At 39.6% G+C, this 13,978-nt stretch overlaps 1 protein-coding gene across 10 annotated transcripts in view; it reads left to right on the forward strand.

The window, feature by feature from the left end:
* Positions 1-13,978, forward strand: part of EVI5 (ecotropic viral integration site 5) — a 224,315-nt gene that overhangs the window by 21,081 nt on the left and 189,256 nt on the right. Inside the window, exons 1-2 of one of the 10 annotated variants that reach the window (XM_028489133.2) lie at positions 1,186-1,608; positions 3,002-3,100. The exons of 7 other annotated variants lie outside the window; for them this stretch is intronic. The gene's annotated coding sequence lies outside the window, so the exon portion shown is untranslated. Of the gene's footprint in view, positions 1-1,185; positions 1,609-3,001; positions 3,101-13,978 lie in introns of those variants that run through there. 2 more of the 10 variants (XM_055084461.1, XM_055084460.1) reach the window with 2 other exon arrangements.

The following is a 13,978-nucleotide window of genomic DNA, read 5'->3' on the forward strand; positions in this document are numbered from 1 at the left end:
ATCCAGGAAGCTCAGAGTGAACCAAGCAGGGTAAGTGCCCCAAAAACTGCACCTAGGCACACCATTTTCAAACTACAGAAAATAAAAGATTGAAAAAAAATCCTGAAAGAAGCCAGAGGGAAAAAACACCTTACCTATAGAAAAGCAATTATAAGAGTTACACCCAACTTCTCAGAAGCCATGTGAGCAAGAAGAGTAGAGTGAAATACTTAAAGTGCTGAGAGGAGAAAAAAACACCAGCCTAGAAATCTGTGCCTTGCAGTATTATCCTTCAAAAGTGAGGGAGAAATAAAGACTTTCTCAGTCAAACAAAAATTAAGAGAATTTGTTGCCATTAGACCTGCTGTGCAAGAAAAGTTAAAATAAGTTCTTTAGAGAGGAGGGATGTAATATAGGTCAGAAACTCATACCTTACTTCTTTACGTAAAGTAAGGAAGAGTTAGGAAATGGGAAGAAGGAATAAGTGATGGTAAAATAAAAACTTTAGTTTTTTTGTTCTCATTGATCTAATAGATAAGTTTGTTCAAGATAATAATGTCAACAGTGTATTTCATTATGTATACTTAATGTATATATGTGTGCTATACATAAGTTCAATGAATAACACCAATGAAACAAGGGCACAGGGGGGAGGATATATGATTATTTTGTTACTATAAGATACTTACACTACCCATGAAGTGGTGTAGTGTTATTTGAAAGTGGAATTGGATTACCTGTAATTGTATATTGCAGGCTCTAAGGCAACCACTAGGAAAAGTGTAAAAAAAAAAAAAAAAGTATAACCAATACACTAAGAAAGGAGAGAAAATAGAATCATATAAAATCTCTTAAAACCATGGAAGGCAGAAAAAGAGTGGAAGACAAAAATAGGAACAAAGAACAAGGAAGGGCAACAAATAGGAAACAGTAACAAATTTGGTAGATGTTAGTCCAACTATGTCAATAATCACTTTGAACATCAGTGGTCTAAATGCACAGATTAAAAGACAAAGACTGGTAGAGTGGATCAAAAAACAAGATTCAACTATGTTGTCTACAGGAAATCCCCTTAAAATATAAAGCCACATATCGATAGGGGATTAAGAGGTAGAGACTACTATGTGTACAGTAAATAAGCTACAGGGATATATTATACAGCACAGTGGATGAATATAGCCAATATTTTATAATAACTAAGTGGAGTATAACCTTTAAAAATTGTGAATCACTGTTGTATACCTGGACCTCATATAATATTGTAAATCAACTATACCTCAATTAAAAAAAACATAGATTAAAAGTAAATGGATGGAGTGGGCTTCCCTGGTGGCACAGTGGTTAAGAATCTGCCTGCCAGTGCAGGGGACATGGGTTTCAGCCCTGGTCCGAGAAGATCCCACATGCCGTAGAGCAACTAAGCCTGTGTGCCACAACTACTGAGCCTGCACTCTAGAGCCCGCGGGGCCACAACTACTGAAGCCCGCGCACTTAGAGCCCGTGCTCTGCAACAAGAGAAGCCACTGCAATGAGAAGCCCATGCACCACAACAAAGAGTAGCCCCCACTCGCTGCAAGTAGAGAAAGCCTGCTCCCGGCAAAGAAGACCCAACGCAGCCAAAAAAAAAAGGTAAATGGATGGAGAAAGATGTAAAAGGTACAACATTGCTAACAATAATTAAAGCAGGAATAGCTATATTAATTTCAGACAGCAGATTTCAGACCAAGGAATATTTTCAGGGATAAAGAGTGAGGGGAATTACATAATGATAGAGGGATCAGTTCGTTAAGAAGCCATACCAATCTATAATATGTGTGCACCAAAAACAGGGCATCAAACTACGTGAGGCAAAAACTGATAGAATGCAGGGAGAAATAGATGAATCCATTATCACAGCTGGAGACTTTATACCCCTCTAGCAGAAATGGACACATTCAGCAGACAGTGAGGATACAATTGAACTCAACAGCACCATCAATCAACTAAATAGAATGGACATCTTAGACTACTTCGTCCAACAACAGAGTGCACAGTCTACTGAAGGTCACATGGAACATTCATCAAGACAGACTACATTCTACATTCTAGATAATAAAACCAATTTTTTCTTTATTGTTTTTTTGGCTGCGTTGGGTCTTTGTTGCTGCATGCGGGCTTCCTCTAGTTGCAGCAAGCGGGGGCTACTCTTTGTTGTGGTGCGCGGGCTTCTCAATGTGGTGGCTTCTCGTTGCTGAGCACGGGCTCTAGGTGTGTGTGCTTCAGTAGTTGCAGCATGCGGGCTCAGTAGTTGCAGCACGCGGGCCCTAGAGTGCAGGTTTCAGTAGTTGTGGTGTGTGGGCTCAGTAGTGGTGTGCAGGCTCTAGGGTGCATGGGCTTCAGTAGTTGTGGTTTGCAGACTTAGTAGTTGTGGCTCACAGGCTCTAGAGTGCAGGCTCAGTAATTGTGGCACACGGGCTTAGTTGCTCTATGGCATGTGGGATCTTCCTGGACCAGGGTTCGAACCCGTGTCCCCTGCATTGGCAGGCGAATTCTTAACCACTGCACCAAGGGTTCGAACCCGTGTCCCCTGCATTGGCAGGCGAATTCTTAACCACTGCACCACCAGGGAAGTCCCCAATTTCTTAAAAGACATGATCTGCCCAAACTCACACAAGAATAGACAATTTCTTTTTTTAAATTATTTATTATTTTTTACTTTTTTGGCATGCGGGATCTTAGTTTAGTTCCCTGACCAGGGATTGAACCCGTGCCCCCTTCAGTGGAAGCATGGAGTCTTAACCACTGGACTGCCATGGAAGTCCCAAGAATAGACAATTTCTATTAAAGAAATTGAATCGATAATTAATAACTTTCCAGAACAGAAAGCACTAGGCCCAGACAGGTTCACTGGTGAATTCTACCAAACTCAGTATTTTAAGAAGGTCAGCTCTTCCCAACTTGATCTGTAGATTCAGTGCAATCCCAATCAGAATCCCAGCAAATTATCTTGTTGATATTGACAGACTGATTCTAAAATTTATAGGGAGAGGCAAAAGATCCAGTATAGTCAACACTACTGAAGGAGAAGAAGAAAGCTGGAAGACTAACACTACTCAACTTCACGATATACTATAAAGCTACGGTAATCAAGACAGTATGGTGGAGGGGGGAGGGATAAATTGGGAGATTGGGATTGACATATACACACTACTATATATAAAATAGATAACTAGGGGCTTCCCTGGTGGTGCAGTGGTTGCGCGTCCGCTTGCCGATGCACGGGGGCCGGGTTCGCGCCCCGCTCTGGGAGGCATCCCGCGTGCCGCGGAGCGGCTGGGCCCGTGGGCCATGGCCGCTGGGCCTGCGCGTCCGGAGCCTGTGCTCCGCAACGGGAGAGGCCGCGATGGAGGGAGGCCCGCATACCACAAAAAAAAAAAAAAAAAAAAAAAAAAAAAAATAGATAACTAATAAGGACCTACTGTATAGCACAGGGAACTCTACTCAGTAATCTATAGTGACCTTATATGGGTAAAGAATCTAAAAGAGTGGATATATGTATGAGTATAACTGATTCACTTTGCTCTACAGCAGAAACTGACACACATAAATCAACTATACTCCAATAGAAATTAAAAAAAAAATTTTCTAAAGGGAGAAAGGAAGGAGGTGATGGGATCATACAGACAAACTCTAAATGATGACTGGGGGGAGAAAAAAAAGACAGTATGATGGATAAACAACAAGGTCCTACTTTATAGCCCAGGACAGTATATTCAATATCCTGCGATAAATCATAATGAAAAAGAATATGAAAAAGAATGTATATCTGTATGTATGATTGAACCATTTTTCTGTATAGGAGAAATTAACACAACATTGTAAATCAACTATGCTTCAATTAAAAAAAAGTATGATATTGATTAAAGAATAGACATATAGCTCAATGGAATGAAATAGAGAGCCCAGAAGTAGTCACACATAAATATAGTCATTAGTCAAAGATTTTTGACAAAGGAACAAAGGCAATACAATGGAGAAAAGATAGTCATTTCAACAGAAGGTGTTGGAGCAACTAGGCATCCACATGCAAAAAATAAATAAATAAATAAAAAAGACCTAAGTATAGACCTTACATCCTTCACAAAAATTAATTCAAAATGGATCACAGACCTAAATGTAAAAGGCAAAACTATAAAACTCCTAGAGGATAACATGGTAGAAAATAGGTCACCCAAGTAGGTGACCTTGGGTTTGGCAGTGACTTTTTATTTTTTTTATTTTTTTTATTTTTTTTTTTGTGGTATGCGGGCCTCCCTCTGTCGTGGCCTCTCCCGTTGCGGAGCACAGGCTCCGGACGCGCAGGCTCATTGGCCATGGCTCATGGGCCCAGCCGCTCCGCGGCACGTGGGATCCTCCCAGACCGGGGCGCGAACCCGGTTCCCCTGCATCGGCAGGCGGACGCGCAACCGCTGCGCCATCAGGGAAGCCCGGCAGTGACTTTTTAGATGAAACATCAAAGGCACAATCCATGAAAAAATTCATACCTGAATTTCATTAAAATTAAAAATTTCTGCTTGTGAAAGACACTGTAAAGAGAATGAAAAGGCAAGCCACAGACTGGGAGAAAATATTTTCTAAAGACATATCCGATAGTGAAACCACACTCCTACTCAGATGGGATTCAAACCTAGCCAAAACTCAAATTGGAACTTGAACCCATGGGCTGGCACTTGAACCCACTGTCTTTTAATTAAAACTGCTCACCTGGTGTCAGGACTTTCTGAAGCTCAGGTTCTTTCGTCTCTATGCAGAGAGAATTTGGTATGAGGCAAAGTGATAGGTAGAGTGAGTTTATCAGCACAGGACGCTTTTGCAAGCAAGGGAGTACAGTCTGGAGAACCAAGAGGGCTATGTTTTTATAATCAAAAAGTGGGGAGGGGAGAAGACCACCTCTTCCTTATTCTTGGGTAAGGAATTATATCAAGGCTTATATCATTAGTTCCTCCTTTGACCCTATATGGTCTAACCGAGACAGTCATGGCGCTATTTAAATCATATGTATATTAGCAGAAAGGTAGTAACATATACTAAAATATGGTAATTCATCTCAGGTTTCATTATAATGTCCCCTTTCACCTATATTCCTGTCTTGGCTACATGCAGAGATGCTACTCCTCAAGGGCCATTAACTCTGACTTCATGTAATGAGATTCAGACCCCATATCTATTGTGTTTTGTTTTAACCATCAGGATTTGTGGCTTGAATGTGCCTGGTCTTCTTTCAAGGTAGTGTAGATTGTTGCTAGGTTACTGGATCCTTGAGTGGTCATTAGCTTACATGAGTCTCCCAAAACTCCCTTAAAATTCCCTGTCTTTAATCCCCTAGTGGGATTTTTATTTTTTGAATTCTGAATTTTTTAAATTTTATTTTTAAAATTTTATTTATTTATTTATTTTTGGCTGCACTGGGTCTTCGTTGTTGGGTCTTCATTGCTGTGCACGGGCTTTCTCTAGTTGCGGTGAGTGGGGGCTACTCTTTGTTGAGGTGTGTGGGCTTCTCACTGCGGCGGCTTCTCTTGTTGTGGAGCACAGGCTCTAGATGTGCAGGCTTCATTAGTTGTGGCACGTGGGCTCTAGAGCACAGGCTCAGCAGTTGTGGCGCACGGGCTTAGTTGCTCCGTGGCATGTGGGATCTTCCCCGACCAGGGCTCGAACCCGTGTCCCCTGCATTGGCAGGCAGATTCTCAACCACTGCACCACCAGGGAAGCCCCGCCTAGCGGGATTTTTAAATGAGCTATTTAATTATCCTACTTTATCCCTATCGCTAATGGACTGTTACCCCAAATATTCAGAGAATTCTTAAAACTCAACAATAAGAATACAACACGATTTAAAAATGGACCAAAGAATATGTACAGATGGCAAAAAGCATATGAAAAAAAACCACATATGAAAAGATGCTCCACATCATATGTCATCCAGGAAATGCAAATTAAAACAACTATAAAATATTACCATATTCCTATTGGAATAGCCAAATATCTAGAACACTGACAACACCAAATGCTGTCAAGGATACGGAGCAACAGGAACTCTCATTCATTAATTGTGGGAATGCAAAATGGTACAGCCACTTTGGAATACAGTTTGTCCAGTTTTTTACAAAACTAAACATTCTCTTACCACACAATCCAGAAGTTATGCTCCTTAGTGTTTACCCAGAGGATTGAAAAGTTGAAAAATGTCCACACAAAACCTACACACAGATGTTTATAGCACCTTTATTCATAATTGCTAAAACTTGGAAACAACCAAGATACCCTTAGTAGATGAATGGATAAGTAAACTGTGGTACATCCAGACAATGGAATATTATTCAGCATTAAAAAGAAATGAGCTATCAAGCCATGCAAAGACATGGAGGAAACTTAAATGCCTGTTACTGAGTAAAAGAAGCCAGTCTGAAAAGGCTACACACAGTAGGAGTCCAATATGACCTTCTAGAAAAGGCAAAACTATGGAGACAGTAAAAGGATCAGAGGTTGACAGGCATTGGGAGGAGGGATGAGATGAAGAGGCAGAGCACGGAGGATTTTTAGGGCAGTGCAACCACTCTGTATAATACAGTTGGACTTCTTTATCCTTGGATTTCTCATTCATGGATTTGGCCAACTACAGATCAAAAATATTCGAAAAAAATTCCAGAAAGTTCCAAAAACCAAAACTTGAATTTGCCTCAGCTCAGCAACTGTTTACATAGCATTTACATTGTATTAGGTATTAGAAATAATCTAAAGATGATAAAGTATATGGGAGGATATGTGTAGGTTATATCCAAATACTATGCCATTTTATATATGGGAATTGAGCATCCACGGATTTTGGTTTCCATGCGGGGATCCTGGAACCAATCCACTGTGGATACTGAACGTATCTTTATGCATTTGTCCAAACCCATAGAGTGTACAACACCAAGAGTGTACCCTAATGTAAATGATGAGAATGACAAGAATGGGAATAATGGAGTGGGAGGAATACAAATCAGCTAGGATCTTCTGTCTGTGTGACCAAAGCCATTCGAAAATACCTTTGAACCCTTTACTTCTTCCCAAAGCTGCAGAATTAGTTGCCCCTCTTATTTGTTTCTGTGTTATCTTGTATATACTTTTCTGTGGCCTTTGTCACTTTGTGTTATAATTGTTTCCATGTTTGTCTCCTCACACTCCATCGATGGTGCTACTTGAGGACAGGGCAAGACAGGAACCAAATGTCATATTCCTCTCCCACTCAGTGCCTAGCCCTATACCTATGCTTAGTGAATATTTGTTGAGTGAAATTGATCGGGTTTTTTTTGGAGGTAAAGAAGTTAGAAGGAATATTAAATTCCTGAAGCTGAGATAGCCAGGTTTTTGAGTCATTGTTAACATGTATAGACCACCCTTTTTCTTCTGAAGAGTAGTCACAGTAAGCTTCTGAACTACTGTTAACTTTGGCTGTAGGAGTTTGGCACCGATTTTGAAGTCTTGGCATTTGTCTTTTATTTTGTTATTGTTCTCTGGGGCTTGGGTTAGGGGAAAACGTTTTCTGTAGAAGATTTTGATTTCAGACTCCTTCTAGGCATATGAACTGAAGGTAAATTTTTTCTTTTCATTTTTCAAAATATGAAAGAATTATAAAAGACCCAAAGGGGCCTTTCAGTTGAGGATTTTGCTGATGGTGTCACAGGAGGCAGTTCTTAGCTACATCCTAATGGAATATTTTTATTTATAGATTTTGGAGACACAGTATATTAGCACAGAGGGTAATATACCTAATTTTAGGACATCTGGGTTTGAGTTTCACTTTTAGTATTTATTTGTAAGTGTGAGCCTCTCTGAACCTATCTTCTTATTTGGAAAAATTGTTGATTTCATTTTCATGAACTGTAGCACCCGCTGCCAAATAACAACAAAATGCCAATTTCTCTGATTTCAGTAAATGGTACAATCAGTTGCTCAAGTCAGGATAGAATGTACTCTTGATTCTTCTTTCACCCTCATTCTCTCTATCCACTTCATCAGAAAGTCATTTTATTTCCACCTCCACAAAGTTATTTTGCATACATCTATTTTCTTTGTCTCTGCTATCCTATAATAACTTAAATCTTAATTATTTCTTACCTAGATTTCTGTAACAGTTTCCTGCCTAGTCTCCCTACTTCTGCTCTTGCTGCTCTATAATTTGTTTACATAGGAGAGTACTTTTTTTTTTTTTCCCAGCCACGCTGTGTGGCATGAGGGATCTTAGTTCCCTGACCAGGGATAGAACCTGTGCCCCCTGCATTGGGTGCGTGGAGTGTTAACCACTTGACCGCCAGGGACGTCCCAGGAGAGTACTTTTTTATAAAATAGAAAAGACCATATTATTCTTCACATGTTTAAAATCTTAAGTGACTCTCAGTCATACTCCAGATAGATTCCAAATTCCTTTCTTATAAGATCCTTACTGACTGGGCCCTGGTTGACTTTTCTAGTTTCATCTTTCTGCACTTCCCATTAAACTACTATGCATTAGCCATAATGATCTCCTCTTAGTTCTAACCTGTGCTATTCAGTATGGAGGCCACTAGCCATGTGTAACTGTTGAGTGCTTGAACTGTGACTAGTCTGAATTGAGATGTGCTATATAAAGTAACACTGAATTTCAGACTTAGTATTAAAGAAAGAATGTAAAATATTTCATTAAATGTTCATTTTCTGTTGAAATAATGTTTTAGATATATTTGGGTTAAATAAAAGATATAATTTCACTTGCTTTTACTTTTTAAAGTATAACTACTAGAAAATTTTAAATAACTGATGTGGCTTGCGTTTGGCTCACCTTATATTTCTGTTGATAGATATCCCTTATCTAACCCGTTGAGTTTTAAAATTACTCAGGGTCTTTGTACATGTTGTTGCTTTCTTTGCCTAGGCCGCTGTGTAGCTGGCTTCTTCTTGCTCATCTAGAAGATCTTAACTTAAATATTGCCTCCTAAGAAAGGCAGTCCTTAATTGCCCTATCAAATTAAGTTCTAGTTTGTTGCCCTCATGCCATATATCCTTCCCTGCATTTGTTTGTTCACTATTTGTCTGACTTCTTAACTAGTTCCATCAGAGTAAAGAACATGTCTCTTTTGTTTATGATTACATATTCATGTACATTCATCAACCAGTAAAGTGCTTCTTCTGAGTAGGTTCTAAATAATTACTTGTCAAAGGAGTAATACTGGAATACCTTCTTCTCAGATCTGTTGTAAGAATCAAATATGTGAAAATATTTTGCAAAGGGCTGTACCAATGTTATATGTAGAGAAGCGGAAGAAATTAGTCCTTAAATGTGCTGAGATTATCAGAATACAACTCAGTATTCTAGCCAGTATACAGGTATCACTTTTGCTAATTTAAGAATGAAATTCTTTAAGAAATTACTTCCATAGGAAGAATTCTTGTCAAAAAGAAAATTTAATTTGATTTTGTTCTTCAGTAATTTCACAGCTATGTATTTGTATTTAAGAAAATAAAGGTTAACTAACATAGTTTGTAACATTGATTATAAGCCCTTGAATAGCAGCAGAGATCTGGAGAAGAATAATAATTCTTACTTTTTAAACTCTTAGAGATGGGGAAAGGAAATGAGCAATATTTAAGTATAATTTCAATATAGGTAGTTAGTTTAAACCTCTGTAAAAGCTTAGGGGATCGGTGGGGAGAACATCATGAGCCTTTTAAATAGCAGTAATAGCAGTGGTAGCAGCAGCAGCAGAGGCAGTAGAGGTAGCACTAATGTAGTAATAGTGGCAAAAATTTGAGTGCCTACTATGCCAGGCAGCCTTCTAAGTCTCGTAAAAACATAATGAAAACCATAGGATATATGCTTATTAACCCATTTTTTTTCAGATGAGGGTTTGAGGCATCAAGTGGTAAAACAAATTGCCCAAGGTCACACAGCAACACCTGGGTACAGAGTTTGTATTTGATCTAGCATAGAGTAAAAAGAGAAGTGGCCAAAGATGGATTTGTAGAGGACAGCATCTGATAAAGCATAAAAAGGATCCAGCAAAAAAGATACCTGAGGAGTAGAAGGAAAAACCTAAGGACATGCCGTCATAAAAGCTATGGGAAGAGAGAGAAGAAAAAAGAAAGATTGTTAGTATGAAAATAACTGCATTTATTGAGTGCTAGATATACGCCAAGTGCTTTGTTTACATTTTATTTATTACTATTATCCCTATTTATAGATAAGAAGCTGAGGCTTATGTCAGTAGTAAGTAGAGGAGCTGGTGTTGAACCCAGGCCTTTAACTTCAAAGCCCAAATGCCCAATCTCTAAGCCGTCCTGCTTTGCAACAATATGAGGGTTTGTAGAAAATAGTGATTAAATTGGGAGGAAAAGTAGAATTAGAAAGCCAGCCCAAGAAGTACAATAACTGAATAATAAGAGTTTAAGAAAGATATTGTCAAAGGAACAAATCAGGAAAACTTCCCAGAACGAAGGATATGAATTTCTAAATTAAAAGGGCCCATCTGGGACTTCCCTGGTGGTCCAGTGGTAAAGAATCCTCCTTGCAATGTAGGGGATGCGCGTTTGATCTCTGGTCAGGGAACTAAGATTCTACATGCCGCAGGGCAACTAAGCCTGCGTGCCACAACTACTGAGCTTGCGCGCCTCAACTAGAGCCCACAAGCCACAAACTACAGAGCCCACATGCTCTGGAGCCTGTGCGTCACAACTAGAGAAGAGAAAACCCGCACACCACAGCTAGAGAGAAGCCTACGCACCACAATGAAGATCCCGCATGCCTCAACAAAGATCCCGCGTGCCGCAACTAAGACCCGACTCAGACAAAAATAAATAAAATAAATAAATAGATTTAAAAAATAAATCTTTAAAAAAAAATTGAAAGGACCCATCATAGTGCTAAGCACAATGGATGGAAAAAAGATTTGTGTCAAGGCATTTCATTGCAAACTTTTACAACTAAGGAGCCAAAGAAGAGTTGGAGAAGTTCCCAGAGATGAAGGGAAAATGGGCTAATTAATAAAATTAGAGTGATTACAGACTTTTCAATAAGAAGAGTGAAAGGTAAAAGGCAACTGAGGGCAATATCTTCAAAAATCTCGAAAAATTATTTCTAATCTAGTTTGCAGTGCAGCCAAATTTTGAAGTGTGTGAGTATAATATATTTTTTTCATGTATGCAGTGTCTCAAATTTACCTCTCACTCAATACCTCTCAGGAAGCTTTTGAAGGCGTTAACCCACCAAAATGAGAGTATGTACCAAGAAAGAGGAAGACATAGGATTTAGGAAACAGATTAACCAAGCCAAGTGCAAGGTGGATCACACTGAAGGGAAGTCCCTGGAGGACAATTGTATACCAGGTGTGAGAGCAAACAGTCCAGAATGGAGCAGGTCAGGTTTCAGAATGGACATGTTCAGAAATTGATAACATGTGATAAATGTGTTGTGGAGGCTTATAAAATTGGATAAATTGGGGAACAATTGGGCATGAATTAATAATATGTACATATAAAGCTAAATAAAATTAAAGCATTTGTTAACTCAAGGGAATGTAAAAAGTTGGGCTAAGAAAGTAAAACTAATCACAGCATACTTCATAGAATAGCTGTGACTTGTTACATAGCCATGTTAATGTATACACAGAATCTTGATCCAACCGAAAGTATGTTTTAATTATATAGGGATGGTAAGATGTAAGAAGTGTGTGTGTGTTATGGTGGGCAAGGAATGGATGGTATGGGTGATGCGGAAGAGAACTAAATTGTCCTTTTTCATAGTGAGAGGTCAATAGATAAATTATTTAAAACTTTCTTTTTGGTCACAGGCCTCATATAACTGGTAAAAAATTTTAAGGGGAAAAGACAATGATGAAGCAGACATTAGCTGAAGGAAGGCCCGGTGTTCTTATTACTGCATCTGTGGATTACGTGAACCTTAAAGCTATTTGCAGAATTTTGTCTATATGAGCATGAAGTTCTCAAAGGGATTTGTGACCCTAAAATGTCCAAACTTATGCCTTAGTATAAGAGGTGTAGGGGGTGATACGGTGATGGTGTTATTTTTCAGCATGCTCATAAGATGTGGTTGTTTTGGTGTTGATTCTGTTTTTGAGCCGGGGCTACTCTTCGTTGCGGTGCGCAGGCTTCTCATTGTGGTGACTTCTCTTGTTGTGGAGCATGGGCTCTAGGCGCGTGGGCTTCAGTAGGTGTGGCACGCGGGTTTCAGTAGTTGTGGTTCACAGGCTCAGCAGTTGTGATGCACGGGCTTAGTTGTTCTGTGGCATGTGGGATCTTCCCGGACCAGGGCTTGAACCTGTGTCCCCTTCATTGGCAGGTGGATTCTTAAGTACTGCGCCATCAGGGAAGCCCTCCTGGTGTTGATTCTTGATTCATTGTTTTCTTCATGTATTATTTCATCATCTTATGTGAAAAATGACTTTTGGAAACTAAATACTATTTCGTTTTTGGTCATTTATCAAAATAAATCTCCAGAATATTGCTTTGTATCTTTGTGCTGCTTTTTGAGTTAATGTGTGCAGTTCTTCGAAGTTCACTGATGTTCTCATAACCTCTTTAACCCTTTCTCTCTCCATCCTCCTCATTCCTATTTTTTTCCCCATTTCATTTATTTTTTACTGCCAGAGTTCAATTTGGTTACTTAACAAAATCTATCTGGTCTGTTATTATCCTGTTTCTTGCTCACTTAAGATATTCTCTTTCAGCATTTTAGAAGTGCTTCGGTTATATTCTGTATTTGATAACTCCAGTAGTCGAAGTGATTGTTGATCTGATTCTCTGTGTGTTTCAGTTGTCTTTCTTTTTTTTTTTTTGTCTGGTCGCTGACCGGGGATCGAACCCATGCCCCCTGCAGTGGAAGTGCAGAGTCTTCCACCAGGGAAGTCCTCAGTTTTTATTTTTTGAGCTTTGTTTCCTGTATGTATTATATTTTTGAATTGTGAGCTTATTTCCATCTGGGTCTACTTTGGTGGCTTGACTGAGCATTTTTTAAAAAAAATTATTTTTATTTATTTACTTTTGGCTGCATTCGGTCTTCATTGCTGAGTGCGGGCTTTCTCTACTTGCGGCAAGCAGGGGCTACTCTTCGTTGCGGTGCGCATGCTTCTTGTTGTGGTGGCTTCTCTTGTTGCAGAGCACGGGCTGTAGGCACGCGGGCTTCAGTAGTTGTGGCACGTGGGCTCGGTAGTTGTGGCTTGTGGGCTCTAGAGCACAGGCTCAGTAGCTGTGGCGCCCGGGCTTAGGTGTTCCGCAGCGTGTGACATCTACCCGGACCAGGGCTCAGACCCGTATTCCCTGCATTGGCAGGCGGATTCTTAACCACTGTGCCACCAGGTAAGTCCCCTTGATTGAGCATTTTAAGTAAAGAGACTTCAAGAGCAGTTATGTGAACCTGAATTAGTATGGGTATTTGGAAATTTGAGGCTGTGGGCCCAGTTTTAGCAGGAGGTATATGGCATATGATGTTTGGATATGCATTTTAATGATCATTTGAGTGATTAGCAAACTACTTTTTTAAAAAAATTTATTTATTTAATTATTTTTGGCTGCATTGGGTCTTGGTTGCTGCACGCGGGTGGCATGTGGGATCTTCCCGGACCAGGACTCGAACCTGCGTCCCCTGCATTGGCAGGCGGACTCCCAACCACTGCACCACCAGCGAAGCCCAGCAAACTACTTTATTTCTTAATGCTTTCATGTGCTCTAAATAGGGAGGGAGTTTTCCCCTAGCTGTCTGATGTCAGCATGATTTGGCTAATTACAATGAATACTCATTATATTTACTAGTTATTACTTTCCCATTTATTATATATATAACTTACTCTTTTTTTTTTAAAATAACTTACTCTTTATTGCACAGACATTTCTTTCTTTCTTTTTTTTTTTTTTTTGCAGTATGCGGGCCTCTCACTGTTGTGGCCTCTCCCGTTGTGGGGCACAGGCTCCGGACGTGCAGACTCAGCGG

Source organism: Physeter macrocephalus, chromosome 4 (genome assembly GCF_002837175.3).
Source record: "Physeter macrocephalus isolate SW-GA chromosome 4, ASM283717v5, whole genome shotgun sequence".
NCBI classification, from domain to species: Eukaryota; Metazoa; Chordata; class Mammalia; order Artiodactyla; family Physeteridae; genus Physeter; species Physeter macrocephalus.